The sequence below is a fragment of the Lissotriton vulgaris genome, chromosome 3_1 (genome assembly GCF_964263255.1).
Source record: "Lissotriton vulgaris chromosome 3_1, aLisVul1.2, whole genome shotgun sequence".
NCBI classification, from domain to species: Eukaryota; Metazoa; Chordata; class Amphibia; order Caudata; family Salamandridae; genus Lissotriton; species Lissotriton vulgaris.
The window spans coordinates 300,724,373-300,741,138 of record NC_141689.1 but is presented as its reverse complement, the minus strand read 5'-3'; positions in this window follow the sequence as shown (position 1 = coordinate 300,741,138).

Sequence of the window (16,766 nt, the reverse complement as noted above, 5' to 3'; positions counted from 1 at the left end):
GGGATAGAGCAATCCCAAACATGGGACACAGGTTAGGACTAATCTTAGCAGCACATGAAGGGCTTGCCTCTGCACACGCAGGTGTTTCCACCACAGTTTCATTATCAAAACAGCGATACTGGTGGCCACGCATGAGGAAACAAACCTGAAACTATGTTTTGGAATGTGAAATCTGCCAGAAAATTAAAGTTTCATCAGTGAAACGCCCGGCGCAGACACCCCTTCTGATTTCAGATAAACCACTAGCATGTATTTACCTGGACCACTGTGGTCCCTTACAAAGGGATGGCAACTATAAATATATCATGGTTGCAGTAGATTCATGCTCAAGATTTATTTGGATGTGGCCTCAGCGCTCGGCTGACGCCCGAACTGTTATAAAAGATTTGCGAGTCTTTATCGGCACATATGCAATCGGCACCCTACATTCTGACCTGGGTCCTGCTTTTAGCTCTAGGGCTTATGAGGAGGGCATGGCCAGCTTGGGCATTGCATTGGGATTTTCGAGTCCATTCCATCCTGAGGGAAATTCGGTTGTGGATAGAAAAAACTGTATCATAAAGCAATCTATAACAGCTAGGGTATTAGGTTCGGGTGATGGGTGGGTCAAACATCTCAAAAATGTCCAACGTAGTCTTAATAACCTACCAAGAATTTCTCTGGGTGGAATCACTCCATATGAAATCCTTTTTGGTACTGGAATGTTGGTTGAAGATCTTGATCGTCACACTTCAGTGGTGGAAAAAAAAACATTTGATATCAAAGATCGTTTGGCTGTTTTACAGGACTTATATGAAACAAGAAGATGTCTAAGCAACACTAGTGAAAAGCCAACGACCACTGAAGAAAAACCACCTGTCCCAGCAAAACCTGTCTGGATTCCAAAGATTGGGGATCTGGTCAGGGAGAAAATAGCAGGCAAGAAGGAATTTGGGCCTTCTCACAGAAAACCAGTACCTGTACTAGCAATCCATGCATCAAGGACAGTGCTACTGCCGCCTCTTGCTGGAAGAAAGGAGAACCAGTCTGTATCAATTGACCTGGTAAAACCACACCATGTGGCCGATAATAAGTAGTAGGCCCAGTGGGGTCCCAAGATGTAGCAGAAGACCAAATCTTGCTACTATACAAGAGGTTCAAACTGAAAGACTCATCACCTTTGAAGAATCTACAGTGCGAAAAGAAGGACTATGCAACAAAGCAATGGAACTTTTTCCTCTTGAAACCCAAATAACAGTTCGTCAAGAAACCCCGTCTACAATGAAGTAGCATCTGACTATACAAACAGGTCAAGGGACCGAGCAACTCCAGCGATTTCAAAGAATCCAGATGCATACCAACTATTGACAGAACTGCCTCTGGCTATTTTATCAACTTTGATAACTTTTCTGACGATCCCAGTGAACCTGAAACTACGCCAGCAAATACAAATTTCAAGGAAAAATTAACGGAACTTGGTCAAGAGCTTGTAAAAACATATCTGGTTTCACAATGGGTTGAATTTTGGATTGGATTAGGTATATTTTATCTCATGCTATGGCTCACTCTTGTTTTAAGTTTGGGAAAGCTGATAGATGGAAAACACATTAAAATGGACACAGCAAGTAAGAACATCAACTTGCTTCTGAAGTCACACAAATCATCTCATCATGAACAATGAGACCTGTCATCAGTGAACATCACAGCGGTTTCTCTACCTGGTGGAATAGCTTGGGATACAACTGATTATGACATTTATGGCCCTGTCAAGCTGCTGGAAATTCCACACCAATTTAAGGTTTTCTTGAGTGATTTTGTTTCACCCAGCACAATCTCTGATGATTGGGACTTTGAAACTGTTAATAACATGATGGCAGACTTAGAAATGTCAGCAAAATTTAGAAAACATGAATACTTAGAAGGTTCATCAAATTATGAGGAAATGTATTGTTTTAATAATTTTGGCCATCATTACTTGCATAAATCTGCAAACCCTAGAAATGTTTTAACTTATAATCAATGGGAACATTGCCCTACACCTCCAAAAGGTAGTTCTAAAACATTTATTAGAAACTTTCCATATTTTACACGTTTAATGTTACAAACCCAGAAAGTTTTTACTTTAAAAATGTTAATACAACAGGCATGAAAAGTATGTTGACAAATACTAAAGAAATTTATTCTGCGGCCTTTTAGGCTCAATTGTCCACCTTAGGCTTTGACTTTTGGAAAGACAACATTGAGACAAAAACTGTTTGAGGCACAAAAGACTGGCAGGTACAAGGTTTAGAAACATGGTTCAGAGCCTGCATCATCCCAGAACAAATTATGTTCTTAAATGAAACTGTTCAACAGACATCTTGTCTTGGCTGGCTAAGACAAAAGATGTAAACAAACCGTCCATACCTAAGCCCACACCTGATAGTAATTTAACTTTTTTTTTTTACTTTTTATTGAGAATACAGGAGTCAGTAGGTTCAAATCAATATCATACAATCAGTATTTGCAGAGATCTTTCAAATAAACTCAAGAGAAAAAAACCAATGTTTACATACATAGACATTAGCCTGAAGATAGAACGAATACAAATGAGTACAAATCATAAAATGTTGAAATGCAGCCATAATGAACACCAGTCGGAGAACCAGAATAGACCCAAATTTTAAGTATCCAAATCCAAATAATGCGAGACTGTGCCCCAGATTTGCCGCCCTAGCTTCTTTTTATGATGACCTTTAAGGGCATACAAACTATGCTCCATATTGTACACCGAAAAGAACCGTGCCCTCCAACCCCCAAATGTAGGAGATTCTTTTTGAAGCCAATGCAAAGCTATACTCAATCTACATACAGCTGTGACCAGGGATATTAAAAAAGCCTGTTGATTTGGTATTCCTGCCGCCCCAGATCCCATTTCCACCCCTAGGAGAATCTGAACAGCTGATAATTGCGTAGGGACACCAAGAATCTCTGTTAGAAATTTCTCCAGCTGCATCAATAATCTAGCTAATGATGGGCACGCAAAGAAAATATGTACATCATCTGCAGAAGGATACCCACAACGGAAACATTTACCTATTTGATCCCCACTCCATTTTGGGACCTTATCCGGGGTGTAGTAAAGATTAAAAACAGATTTAAAGTGTTGGGCAGAGAGTTTAGCAGACAAAAATAATTGAGTAGCCAATTCGATAGAGGCCTCTAAAAATATATCCTGTCGTCCAATCTAATCCCCCATTTGCGATTCTGGTCTTCCAAATCATTAGACTTGGTACTGAGCATTAGACCATATAGAGTGCCTATTCTTGCTGATTTACTGTTTGTTTCTACCAGGGGATTAGATTGAATAGTACCACAAGCATTCAACAGATAGTGCCGAATTTGTAAATACTTTAAAAAAATCCTCCCTAGGCAGCTGGTATTGCTCCCTAAGTTGATCAAATGATTTGAGGCCCTCTTCTGAGTACAAATCTCCAACCAGCCTTATTCCTTTTGATCTCCAGTTGTAAACCACACGGTCCCAGAATACAGTTTGATAAAATGTTATAGCTGCCAGTGGTGTATACCAAGATATTTTCTCGAGGCCATACATTTTCCTAATTACTTTCCATACTTTGTATGCTGCCCCTAAGAACTTGAATCTAGTACGCTTGTAGTAGCTCCAATCTAAATTCAAAAACAAGCAATTTTTAGCTTTCACTACCAATAACATCTGATATATAGAGGGACACTCTGCAATATCGAGAGGGCCCACCCCTGTAAGCAGTATATCCATACTTTGGAGCATACATGCGTAATAGTACAAGGTGAAGTCCGGTACAGACAAGCCCCCTGACAATCTAGGTAAAACCATATATCGCATAGCCCGACGGGCCTTCCCTCTAGACCACACAAATCGCACAAATTGCAATTGTGCCAAACTTGCCTTTGAAATTTCTAAGGGCACACATCTGAAGAAATACAATATTTTAGGTAGTATCATAATTTTTAATAAGTTACATCTCCCTACAAGAGAAAGATGTAGACATTCAGCCCGGTCTAGCTGTCGCCTTACCCCCATCGAAAGAGCATCCCAATTTGTTTTAACTAAGGCAGTTGCTAAGACCCGGATCTTAACACCCAAATAAGTAACCACTTGACAGGCCCTTGGATCAGAATAAGTCGATAGATTGGCAAATAGCATCTGAGTTTTAGCTGTATTTAACTTGTAGCCAGATACTGCCCTAAATTCTGCTGCCAAATACTCTATCTCTTGCATCGCTATAGTTGGTCTAGGCGTGACAACGGCAACGTCATCCACATAAGCGAGGACCTTAAACTGATAATTCTGTATAATTATTGGTTGAATCTTGGTACTTAATTCCAACATTTTTAAAAACGGATCAATGTATAATGAAAAAAGCAGTGGGGAGCACGGGCACCCTTGTCTAATGCCCCGCTGTATAGAAACTGCCTCCGGCTTAAGTCCCATGGGGCAAATCCGGGAAACGGGTTGACGATATAATGTCTGCACCGAAGTGATGAACTCTGAACCAAAACCACGCTGCTTCATCACTTCCCATAAAAAACACCATGAGACTCGGTCGAAAGCCTTCTCGGCATCTAATAGAATTAGGCACAACGCCTCTCCAGGTAAATTTGCAGGCTTGTCTTTTTTATGAAACACAGCTATGCACGCTTCATCCCAAGAATTGGGGCAGCCCCTTTCTGAGCTGCTCTAATTGTTGCTAGCAGATCAAGCTTCAGTACACGGAATTTTTGTTTATAAATTTCCAGAGGTAGTTTATCTGGGCCTGCCGCCTTGCCCGTAGCTAGCCCATTCACTGCTGCTTCCAATTCCTCAAGCGTAATTGGAGCATCCAACCTTTCTGCCTCATCAACAGGGAGGTCTGACTCACAGTATTGGCGAAGGAGAATGCCGACCCTATCCTCGTCATAGTCAGTCAGTCAGTCAAAACTCTTTATTTCGATTAATTAAAATCGTAAAAGAAGCAGCAAAGCATACATTAATTTATACATAAAATCAATCTATGAAGATTAAAAGATAAGTACAATAAATAAATATATATACACTTATGGACAATCATATATGTACACTATATACAGATCTTGAGTTGTGCAAAACAATACATGGGTTGTGCAAAACAGTACATTATTTATATGACCACAATGTGTACAACACTAAAAATATAAAAACCCCAATTCATTTTACAAAATAGAAAGGACTCAGTGCCCCCCTCCTCTTTTCAACCTGCATTGCTTTGCTCAGTGCATGTCAATATCTTTTTTATTGTTTATTCTGGCTGCAGCTACCAGAAAACTGGCTACGCTGAAGATAGTACGCACGCTACTGAGCAATTGCAAATGTAAAAGTGCGGGTCTAACCTGAAGGAACCCCGCTTTGCGCAGTATTGGATATAAGAATTTTTTTCGTGCAATAGAAAATTTATCACAGAACATAATCACATGGAGAGTGTCCTGGGTAGAGAAATTGTCACAGGAGCACGGTGGGGAGTCCTCTGGTTTTCCCCAATGGGGGAAACTTCCTAAAGTGCGATGAATTAAATTAAACCTAAATCTTGTCAACAAAAAGCGGTGGAAAGGCTTAGTGACAATCTTAAGGTAGGGTTCCATATCTGAGGAGGACTGTAAAACATAAATGGTTCTAACTCCTAATTTTTTCAGCTCCAATTCTTCCATCTCTGCCTCTAGCATAGATCGAAAAGTGTGTTTGATCCACGCCAAGTCATCTTTCCTTATACCCTCTGGGTTTGTATATAGTTCTGGGCGTCCCAATCTGGCACACGCCGCTCTAACGTACGCCAGCCAAGGGATACTATCTGCTCTATCGAGGGCCAAACAGTCTTTGAGGATTAGATGATTAAGGGTAATTTCCTCGTTGAGCCAAGTCTTGGCCCAACAGATCAATGGGGCTGCTTTTAGGTCGTCTGAAATGTAACCCAGATCTAATTCAGAATGAACAGACAAAGTCGGCGACGACTGAGGTACCACCAATAATGTTCTAAGGAACCTATTTTCAACTATTTGTATTCTATCCACAGGCGCGTACCCCCATATCAATGCCCCATAGGAATCTATTGCACAGCACTTGGATTTATATATTTTCAGGATGCCTCCATGGGCCTCGAACCCAACCTTTTAGCAAAACTAAGGAGGGCTGTTGTTGATCTTGCTACAGAATTACTTTTATGTTTCTGCTGAGGCCCCCAGTTACCCTTCTCATCGAAGAGTACTCCCAGGTAAGTGAACACCGGAACCCTTGAGACCTCCGCACCTAGGCATCTGAATATTTTAACCTTTGGGATCTTTCTACGGGCCCCAACTATCATTACGTGGGATTTTTTGCTATTTACTTTTAGGTCTAGGGACTCCATGAATGCACCAAAATTGTCGAGTAGCCTCTGTAGGCCCAGGCCTGTGCGTACAATCAGTACAGCATCGTCCGCGTACAGGAGGACCGGTATATCCGAACCCCCTGCTCGCGGAATATCCATACTTGCCCCGACCAAAGATTTTTCCAGGTCATTGATGTAAATCGTAAACAGTAAAGGGGCAAGAATGCATCCTTGTCGGACCCCACGCTTGGAGCTGAATTGGTCTGTGCATCTGCCATCCTGCGTGACCCTAACAGCGGCCACTAGGTCTTGGTGAAGATCGCTAAGGAAGTACACCAAGGCTGCGTCCACTCCTAGTTCCAACAAAATAGACCACAATTTGGAGCGATTCACCAAATCGAAGGCTGATGTTAGGTCCATGAAACCACAATATAAAAAGCCCTCTTTTACAACAGTATACTTATTAATCAAGAGATGTAAATTTAGGCATTGGTCCATGGTACTTCTATGTTGCCTGAAACCATATTGGAGGTTCGAGAGGACCCCCTTGTCCTTCATCCAATCTCCCAGTTTCTGCAGGATGACTCTGCCCATGATCTTGACGGTTGAGTCCAACAGGGAGATTGGTCTGTAGCAAGCGGGGTCCCCTCTACACCCCTTTTTAAAAATAGGCACGATAATGGACGAGGCCCAGGTGGCGGGACAACCCTCTTTCGATGCAGCGTTAAACACGTTGGTCAAAATTTTTGCCCAGAAATTAGGGTACATAATGTAAAGATCAGCTGGGACCCCATCTGGTCCCTGCGCCTTGTTTTGTAACGTGTCTGTAATGGCCTTTTCCACTTCTCCCGGGGCAAAGTTCATGCAGGTAACAGGGCGTACAGAAGTGTCTAAGCCCGTGGTTATCTCACAATGATCCTTGTCTCCATAAATGCTCTTAAAATGCTTGAGCCAGATGTCATCTGGTATGACACAATCTGTGTCCAGATTGTCATCCTCTGAGAAGAAAGGCTGGTTTATTGTGGCCCAAAACTTTCGACTGTCCCTTAGTACATCTGTTGACCGCAAGTTATCCCAAGCCTCTTCTTTGATTTTAAGTTTCCGCCTATTGATTGTTTGTTTGTACATTTTGTGGAGAGAGGATACTAAGGTCCTATCTCTCGGGGACCTCTTCAAGGCATTTAAGAGAGTATCATGGGCCCTGGAGCATTGGGAATCAAACCATCTATGTACTTTCCTGGGGTGGGACCTACCCCCCTTGTGCAAATTTACAACAACTTTCTTGCAAATTCCGGTAAAGGCGGTAATTGTTCCTGTTCCCACAGCAAGTTCATCTAAGCAGATACCGATATCTGTTTCTGCCTTGGCAACCAAGTCTTCAAAGAAGGCCTCCGGGACGACCCCCTCCCACTTTAACCGTCTGCCTTGATCTTTTGTAATTAGATCCCTTGCTGACTCTAGTCTTTGATTAGTGCCGATTGTCTTACACCCCAGGTCTACTGTCAGTTCCAGGAGTTTATGATCACTAAATGTTGACGTCAACACTTTATAAGTCAGGGTTTTGATCAGAACAGAGAGGGATAAAAAAATGTAGTCAATAATAGAATTGGCGCCTCGGCCTATAAAGGTTGGAGTGCTCTTGTTATCGCTTTCCTTACATGGTTCTAATAGGTTTAGATTAGAGAGTAATTCCTCCAAATCATCACCCTGTTTACCATCTTCAAAGTGGGAAGCCCTCCCTAGCATGTATCCGTCAAGGCCATCCCCGTGACAATCATATGAACATGGGTGTATATTAAAATCTCCCATTAATAAAATGTCTGCCACAAAAGAGTTATTAAGTTTATAGACTGACACAAATTCTTCTAATACATTAAAATGCTCCTTCTGTGTGGAGCCTTCCATGGCATTATACAGATTAATTAGCAGGTAGTGTTTATCACTGACACGCCATTCAAGGATGAGGAAATTATCTGAAGCCCCGTTTAGTTTCCTAAATGTTCCCGCCAAGTTTAAAGAAATTAGAAAGAGTAAGCCCCCCTTTGGTCTTCCCACAGAACCTCGGACAGCCGGAATAGTAAAGCTATAATATCCATCCAGGACAAAATTATGCTCCGGGTCCCATGTTTCCTGAAAGGCCAGGATGTCATGTTGTTGAATAAATTGCAGCCAAATGGGGTCAGTGTTTTTAGATTTAATTCCTGCCACGTTCCAGCTTAGGATTTTACACGCATCTGGGCGGTTATTCTTTATATGATTAGCCCCGCCCGACCCGAGCCCCTGTGTCGTAATTTCTGGGTCCAGTCAATCATTCCATTCCATTTGGGACAGGGGGGAAAATCGGTTGCAGAGGTCTATCCCTCCCCTTGAATGGTAAAGTACCGTGGGTACCACCGGAATAAGTGTAGGTGCGGTAACTACTCCCTGGGCGTGTCCCTCTTGCCTTTTATTCTGTGTGCTCATCATGGCCTGATATGATAGGGAACTTTTGTTATGTGGATGGGTATGAGGCCTGGTGGGAAACTGCGAGTTTCTATGAGCCCTGGGTGGGGGATAAAAGAATCCCAAAGGTAGTGGTCTTATGCCTTTGTTTTCTAAATCCGAACCATCCCAAAATAGTCTGTCAGCCACATGCCTGTTGTTAAAATTCACCACCACGCAATCACCTGGAATGTTCTTATGGCGTCGCCCGACCCAGTGAACCCTCCTCGCCAATAACAGTACTAGAAATGTCGCCTCCTCCTGAGCTAAACTGTTCACACCACTGTCTAGCCAAAAGCATCGAGTCGTTTGAGGTCTCACCGCAGCCCCCTCTAACAGGAGGGACCCCAGTAAAGACCGCCACCAAGGGGGCGGCTTCTGGAGGTAAGTCCAGAGTGTAGCCAGGATATCGAGTGCGTATATTAGTGTCATCTGCTTGGGGGGTGTTAGAATTAACCTCAAACATGGTACTCCCTGTTTCCCCCCCTTGTGAATGACTGCCCTGTTGTGGTTGAAGGCCCCTCCCTGTCATGAGGGAGACTGGAGCTAAAGTTGGTTTTCCCACTGTCATCTCTTGAGCGGGTGACAACGGGGCCTGCTGTGGGACTCGGGGCCTCATCTAGGGCTCTATGTTGTTTAATTAATTCGTCGATTTTTGCACATTTAGATAAAAGCCCGCTACACAGGTGTTTAAAGTATCTACAATGTCCTTGGCAATGGAAACAAGTGCAGGTTTCAGACGTGAAACAAATAAGTCCTCAATTATTCTTCCAATTTGCCCCTTAAGTCGCTGGTTGGAGCGGTTAGTCAGTATTGAGTCTTTTCTGGGCCTGCTCGTTGTCTTTATCAACTTTCTTTTCTTGTAAGATTTCCCATTAGTGTCCACTTGTGTAATGGGCAATAAGTGAGATGAGGGTTCTTGGGGGGTGATAGAGGCAGTATGTAATGGGCTTGTTTTCCGATTAACAATCACAATGTCTGGTTCTAATGGTAACACCCTGCTGTGCTCTGCAGCTGAAACCGTATCCGCTTCCCCAGAGTTCAAGCCCAGCTCTTTCTCTGCAATTGCAATCTCTTGTGTCAGGGCCCCTACTGCTGTGGTTAGGTATGAAATGATGGATTCGGACTTTCTGGGGTGTTTAGCTTTAGACCCCCCATCGTCTTTGGCACATACCTGTTTCATCTTGCCCATTGTAGGTGTAAGGGGGGTAGCCCGGCCCGGCCTCCTTCGGCCCCAGATGGCCACAGATGGCCCGCCCTCTGTCCGGGCTCCGCCCGGCACCATCCGCGCGTGTCCCGCGGGGCTCCCCTCTCACTTGTAGCGCCTCCGGGCGCTGGTATGGCGTCACAGGTCTTGCGCCGGCCGGGGCAGCTGGGGGATGTAGTTCCCGCTGCTCCCGTGCCGACCGAGGTGTAGTTTAGCCAATAGCCGTTGCCCTCACGGCGAGGGAAGATAGGGGAGATGGTGATGTCCCTGGTGATGCCTCAGAGCCGTTCCCCTCACGGCGCGTTTTGTAGCAAGTGCCCCACCTGCTCGGCGCCCCTCTCACTTGTAGCGCCTCCGGGCGCTGGTATGGCATCACAGGTCTTGCGCCGGCCGGGGCAGCTGGGGGATGTAGTTCCCACTGCTCCCGTGCCGACCGAGGTGTGCTTTAGCCAATAGCCGTTGCCCTCACGGCGCGGGAAGGTAGGGGAGATGGTGATGTCCCTGGTGATGCCTCAGAGCCGTTCCCCTCACGGCGCGTTTTGCAGCAAGTGCCCCCGTCATAGTCATCTCCATCATAAAGTGTATCGTAGAACTGTTTAAACACCTCTAGGATACCACTTTCACCCTCAATGGAACACCCACTCGAGTCCAACATGTTATCAATCCTTTGAGCTGCCTCTCTTACCCTAAGTTTTTGGGCGAGGCACCTGCCACTTGCCTCCCCATACTCAGAGTGCAGTTGCCTTTTGATAAAGAATTTTTTTGCAGCTTCCTGAGACCAATTAAGATTTATCCTTGCTTTGAGCTGTGCTACCGCCGTTGTAAGGGCGGTTATATCCGTCCCTGTGTGAATGCCCTGCATGAGCAACTCCTCAGCCTTTATAAGACCCTGATAATCAATCAATCAATCATAGCATTTATATAGCGCACTACTCACCCGGAGGGTCTCAAGGCGCTTGGGGAGGGGGGGGTCCGCTACTGCTCGAACAGCCAGGCCTTGAGCTGCTTCCTGAAGGCGAGGTGGTCTTGGGTCAGGCGGAGGTGGGTCGGGAGGGAGTTCCAAGGCGGCCAGGTGGGAGAAGGATCTTCCTCCTGTTGTGGCTCTTCGGATGCGGGGGACGGCGGCGAGGGCGTGGCTGGTCGATCGAAGGTGGCGTGTGGGAGCGTAGAAGTTGAGGCGGCTGTTGAGGTAACTCGGGCCTTGGTTGTGCAGGGCTTTGTGTGCATAGGTGAGGAGGCGGAAGGTGATTCTCTTGTTGACCGGTGGCCAGTGCAGGTCTCTCAGGTGTCTGGAGATGTGGCTTCGTCTGGGGATGTCGAGGATGAGTCTTGCTGAGGCGTTCTGGATTAGCTGGAGTCTCTTCTGGAGCTTGGCGGTGGTTCCGGCGTAGAGGGCGTTGCCGTAGTCCACACGGCTGGTGACGAGGGCCTGGGTGACTGTCTTCCTGGTCTCGGTGGGGATCCACCGGAAGATCTTACGTAGCATGCGCAGGATGTTGAAACAATACGAGGAGACGGCGTTGACTTGTCTGGTCATGGAGAGGGAGGAGTCCAGGATGAAGCCCAGGTTGCGTGCGTGGTCTGTTGGTTTGGGTGCGGAGCCCAGGGTGGGTGGCCACCAGGAGTCGTCCCAGGCGGAGGGCGAGGAGCCCAGGATGAGAACTTCCGTCTTGTCTGAGTTCAGTTTCAGGCGGCTGATCATCATCCATTCGGCTACGTGTTTCATCCCTTCGTGTAGGTTGGCTGTGTCGGGGTCGTTGGTCAGGGAGAGGATCAGCTGTGTGTCGTCGGCGTAGGAGATGATGTTGAGGTTGTGTTGGCGTGCGATGGCCGCAAGGGGGCTCATGTAGACATTGAAGAGGGTGGGGCTGAGCAAGGAGCCTTGAGGAACGCCGCAGATGACTTCGGTGGCCTCTGACCTGAACGGGGGTAGGCGGACTCTCTGTGTTCTTCCAGCGAGGAAGGAGATGATCCATTCCAGTGCCTTCTCCTGGATTCCGACGTTCCTGAGGCGTTGCACTAGGGTGCGGTGGCAGACAGTGTCGAATGCCGCGGAGAGGTCTAGGAGGATGAGGGCCGCTGTTTCTCCGTTGTCAAGCAGGGCACGGATGTCATCGGTGGCAGAGATGAGGGCGGTCTCGGTGCTGTGGTTGGCCCTGAAGCCCGACTGTGAGGGGTCGAGGGATCCATTTGTCTTGAGGAAGGCGGCCAGCTGCTTGTTGACTGTCTTCTCGATGACTTTGGCTGGAAACAGGAGGAGCGAGATGGGGCGGTAGTTCTTGAGTTCGGTGGGGTCTGCTGTTGGTTTCTTTAGTAGAACGCTGAGTTCGGCGTGCTTCCAGCTCTCAGGGAAGGTTGCGGTGTCGAAGGAGGTGTTGATGATGTCCCGTAGCTGGGGTGCGATGGCGGCGTCAGCTTTGTTGAAGACGTGGTGAGGGCAGGGGTCGGTTGGAGATCCGGAGTGGATGGAGTTCATTGTGCGGATGGTGTCTTCAGTGTTGGTTGGGGTCCAGGCGCTGAGGGTGGTGGTGGGGGGCGTTGGTGCGGTCGTGGGGAGCGTTGGTTGTGTGCTGAAGCTGTTGTGTATGTCAGCGATCTTGTTGTGGAAGTAGGAGGCGAGGGAGTTGCAGAGGTCTTGTGATGGGATGATGTCGTTGATTCCGGCGTTGGGGTTGAAGAGCTCTTTCACGATGTTGAAGAGTTCCTTGCTATTGTGTGCGTTGTTGTCCAGTCTTTCCTTGAATGATGTTTTCTTGGTGGCGCGAATCAGTTGATGGTGTTTTCGAGTGGCGAGGGTGGTCATGTTGTCCGGTGTTGGGTCTCTTCTCCATGCTTTCTTGAGAGCTCGGCAGTTCTTCTTGGAGCTCTTGAGTTCGTCGGTGAACCAGGATGCTTTCTTGCTGCCGGGTCTGCTGGGCGGGGTCCTCAGTGGGGCGAGGTCGTCTGCGAAGTTGCTGATCCACTTCGTTAGGTTGTCGGCGGCCTGGCTGGGGTTCGCGGAGCTGGCGGGAGGGTGCTGGTTCAGGGCTGCGATGAGCTGGTCGGCCGTGATCTTGTTCCAGCTTCTTCGTGCAGCCTGTTGCTGGTGGTGGTGGATCGTGGTCCTTCTGAAGCTGAAGTGGACGCAGCTGTGGTCCGTCCAGTGGAGTCCGGTGGCGTGGCTGAAGGCGATGTCTTTGCTGGATGAGAAGACGGCATCGATACATCGATACAACTCTTGGAGTTTTGCCGCCTCCTTTTTTTGATTATATAGTCCAACACTCAAAGCTTCACTTCTAAAGGCGGCCTTGAAGGTATCCCAGACACACCCAACATTAGTGCTCCCATGATTTATACTGAAAAAGATAGTAATCCATTCTTGCATATGCTCCACGAATTGCTGATCTAATAATAGTTTACGATCAAAGGAAACCCCCCTAGGCTTACTAACGGGAAACGGCCACTACCACTACAACGCGGCCGTTTCCACAAAAACCTTAACCACGCATGCATTACAACGCATGCGTGGTTACAACGAAAACCTTTACCACACATGCGTTTACTACGAGGTACATAGTGAAGGCATGTGTGGTAAAGGGTACAATTAAAAAAAGGGGGGTTGGGGGGCTTCCTCCCCCTCACCCAAAAAAACCTAACCTGAAGTCGAGATGTACAGGCAACCGGCATCGTATAAGAGGAAACGGAAAGAAACTTCCCCTTCCTCTTTATGACGTATGATGTCACCACGGAAAAATACAGGGGGAAGGATAAGCGTGGAAATACCCTTCCGTTGTAACGCAAGCGTGGTAAATGCATGCGTTACAATGGAGTTCGTTGTAAGAACATACAACCCTTATTAACTGTTGCAATACCTGTTATAGAGATAACCACTGGACCATGATCTGATGTAGTTCGTGGATACACCTGAATAGATGCCTGATTCAGTAACAATTGTGGAGCAAAAAAGTCCAGTCTCACTAACTTTTGGTGAGGAAAGGAGAAAAAGGTATATCCAGTCTCCGCCCCCCTAAGAGAGGCCCAAACATCTACCTGCCCATGTGCATAGAGTAATGATTGCAGAGCTTTAAAGACGTGCAGTTTCCTGCCAATGTACATCGCATTCTCATTACATAATACATTTGGTGCCAAATTTATATTTAGGTCCCCGTACAGGATCAAAGGTGTTGACCACGTCGCAAGCTCTACATTTAAAAAATCTAGAATGGCAGCTTCATCAATATTAGACCCATATACTGCACAGATCGTAAATTTTGTGACACCGATGAAACATTCTGCGATTGCCCACCTACCCAACCCATCAGTTAAGATTCTACTGGTATTGCCTATGTGTTTTTTAACCAGGATTGCAACTCCTCTAGACGTACAAGTATGTTTAGTGCATGCTAATAGATTAAATCCCAACTCTTCTAACAATTTCCGTTTTGCCCAAACTATATGAGTCTCCTGGAGACACATTACATCACAACAGAGCAGCCGTAGTTCCTGTGCCACCCGCCGTCTTTTATCCAAAGAGTTCAAACCCCTGACATTCCGCATACCTATCCTGATACCCCTAACCGCCATCGAATTGAACATGAATTCCCTCCGCTAGCCACACATACTGAATTGAACAAACAGAAAGATCGTACGCAACACTCATTTCCATATTGTACTCATGTATTATTTTCATTTTTTTCCCCCACACCCCCACCATTAACACCCAACCCGGACTACCCACCATCCACCCCCGCCTCCACTCCCCTCCCAGCCCCCACCACCCAAAGCAGGGCTTGAGGATCATGTCCTCTGTGATGGGAAATGGTTGCAGACCGACCTCCTGACTCCCACTAGACGACACCCACACCGCATACTTTCTTCTAGTATATTGTCTAATTCCCCCCTTATATCACTTTATCCACCAGTCCTGATATAGAAAATAATTTTAAAGAAAAGAAAATGAATCTTCTCATTCTGGATACCTTCCTCCAAGAATAGGTCACATATACTACCAATACTTCTGGATATTACATACCACTCAAATTAATAAATCAGACATAGGGTTCTATACTATTATGCTTCCTGGAACAGGGCATTTTCCTGTATACTCTTGTTCAGCTTACAATATACAAACTCCGCTCCATAACTTAACACTAGTATATTCCACAGTAAACCTTGGCATTATGTCCACATTTTACCAGCAGTTTTACAATATATTCTTGCCAAAGACCATGCCTTATTCTCACATAATTAATAGCTCTACTTAGAAGGCCAAGAAATATCAAAACTAAGACAGGAAGGAGCACTGAGTACAGTGCAGCAAACACCAACTAAAAAATTGTACAAGTCCCAAATTGAAAAAAAAAAAGGGGAGGAAAGAAAAAAAACAGTCCAAACCATAGGAAAAAAAGTCTTATATATTTTTAACCAGATTTCTTACTTCGAACGGCTTTCAAAGATATAAACTGTCCCATTACTCACTGCCCAGAGTCTTCAAAAAATCTTGTGCCATTATTTCGGCGGTGAGGTATCGAGTTTACTCATTGTGTATAACTTTTAATTTCACTGGATTAAGGAGAAAAGCCGTCGCAACCTTAGATTGGAATAGTGAAATCGTCTGACGCAATTGCCACCTTAGCTGAACAGTGGCAGGACAAAAATCAGGGCGCACAAAGAACTCACATCCGATGCCCTGACGTCGCCTATCTGGGCGGGCCAAATCATATATTGCCTCACGAAGCAGGTAGTTGTTAATGCAAATAAGAATAGCCCTGGGAAATTTTTTTGTGTCAGATCTCAGATCACCTTTTCTTTTGCGGAACACAAAAGGAAATCTGTGTGCCCTTATTATTTCAGTGTCCCAATTCCAATCTTTGAGTTCCGGAAATGCCTCCTTTAACATAGCCACAATGAATTTCCTTGAGTCCTGCCCCTCTTTAGACTCTGCTACACCAAGTACTCGTAAGTTGTTGCGTCTGGATCGATTCTCTAAATCAGTCAGTTTCCAATCAGCATCCTGTTTAGATTTTTGCAACATCTCAATGGCTGATTGTTGTTTAGCAAGAGAGTGCTCAGCCCTTGAAATCTGCTCTACTGCCTCCACTACTCTTGTATTTATTTCCGCTGATGTTTTTACCACCCTTCTAACCGAGTTCTGCAGTTTGCGGACCGCCTCTCAGCTTTTGTCTCGGCACGATGATCCATAATACTCTTGTAAATTATTTCCAGAGTTACAGGAGTCCCATCCATGCCTGCACCTGTGCCTACATCCATGCCTACATCATTGTTTACTGAATTTGAGACGTCTTCAGTTACTAAATCCCCAGTAACTATGGTTTCCCATCTAGGTTGGGTGATTCCTCCAGATAGTGCGTGGGGGGGACGCTCTGTCGGGTCCGGTGCTTTTTTTTACCGTTTCATGAAAAGAGGATTGTTCTGACTCAGGCTCCTCTTCATCAGCCCAGTCACCAGCAATGCTTAGCCCCTCAGTTTCATCCTCCTCTTCCTTATCATCGTCATCGGGCTCCGAGACTGCTGAGAGATCGGACATTGAATAGAACTTGCAGTCAGAGCCGGCATCAGCATCAGTGTCCATATCTGTTGACTTTGCCATACTGGGGACTTCCTCGATTACTACATCATTACGACGAAAAGTTGTTTGCACGTCTTTTGCTTGAAGTTGAATAGGGGGGTGACTGAGCACCTCAGGCATTGAAGTTACTTCTACTATTCTCTGTAACGGGCTCGGAGTAACTGGCCCCACATCG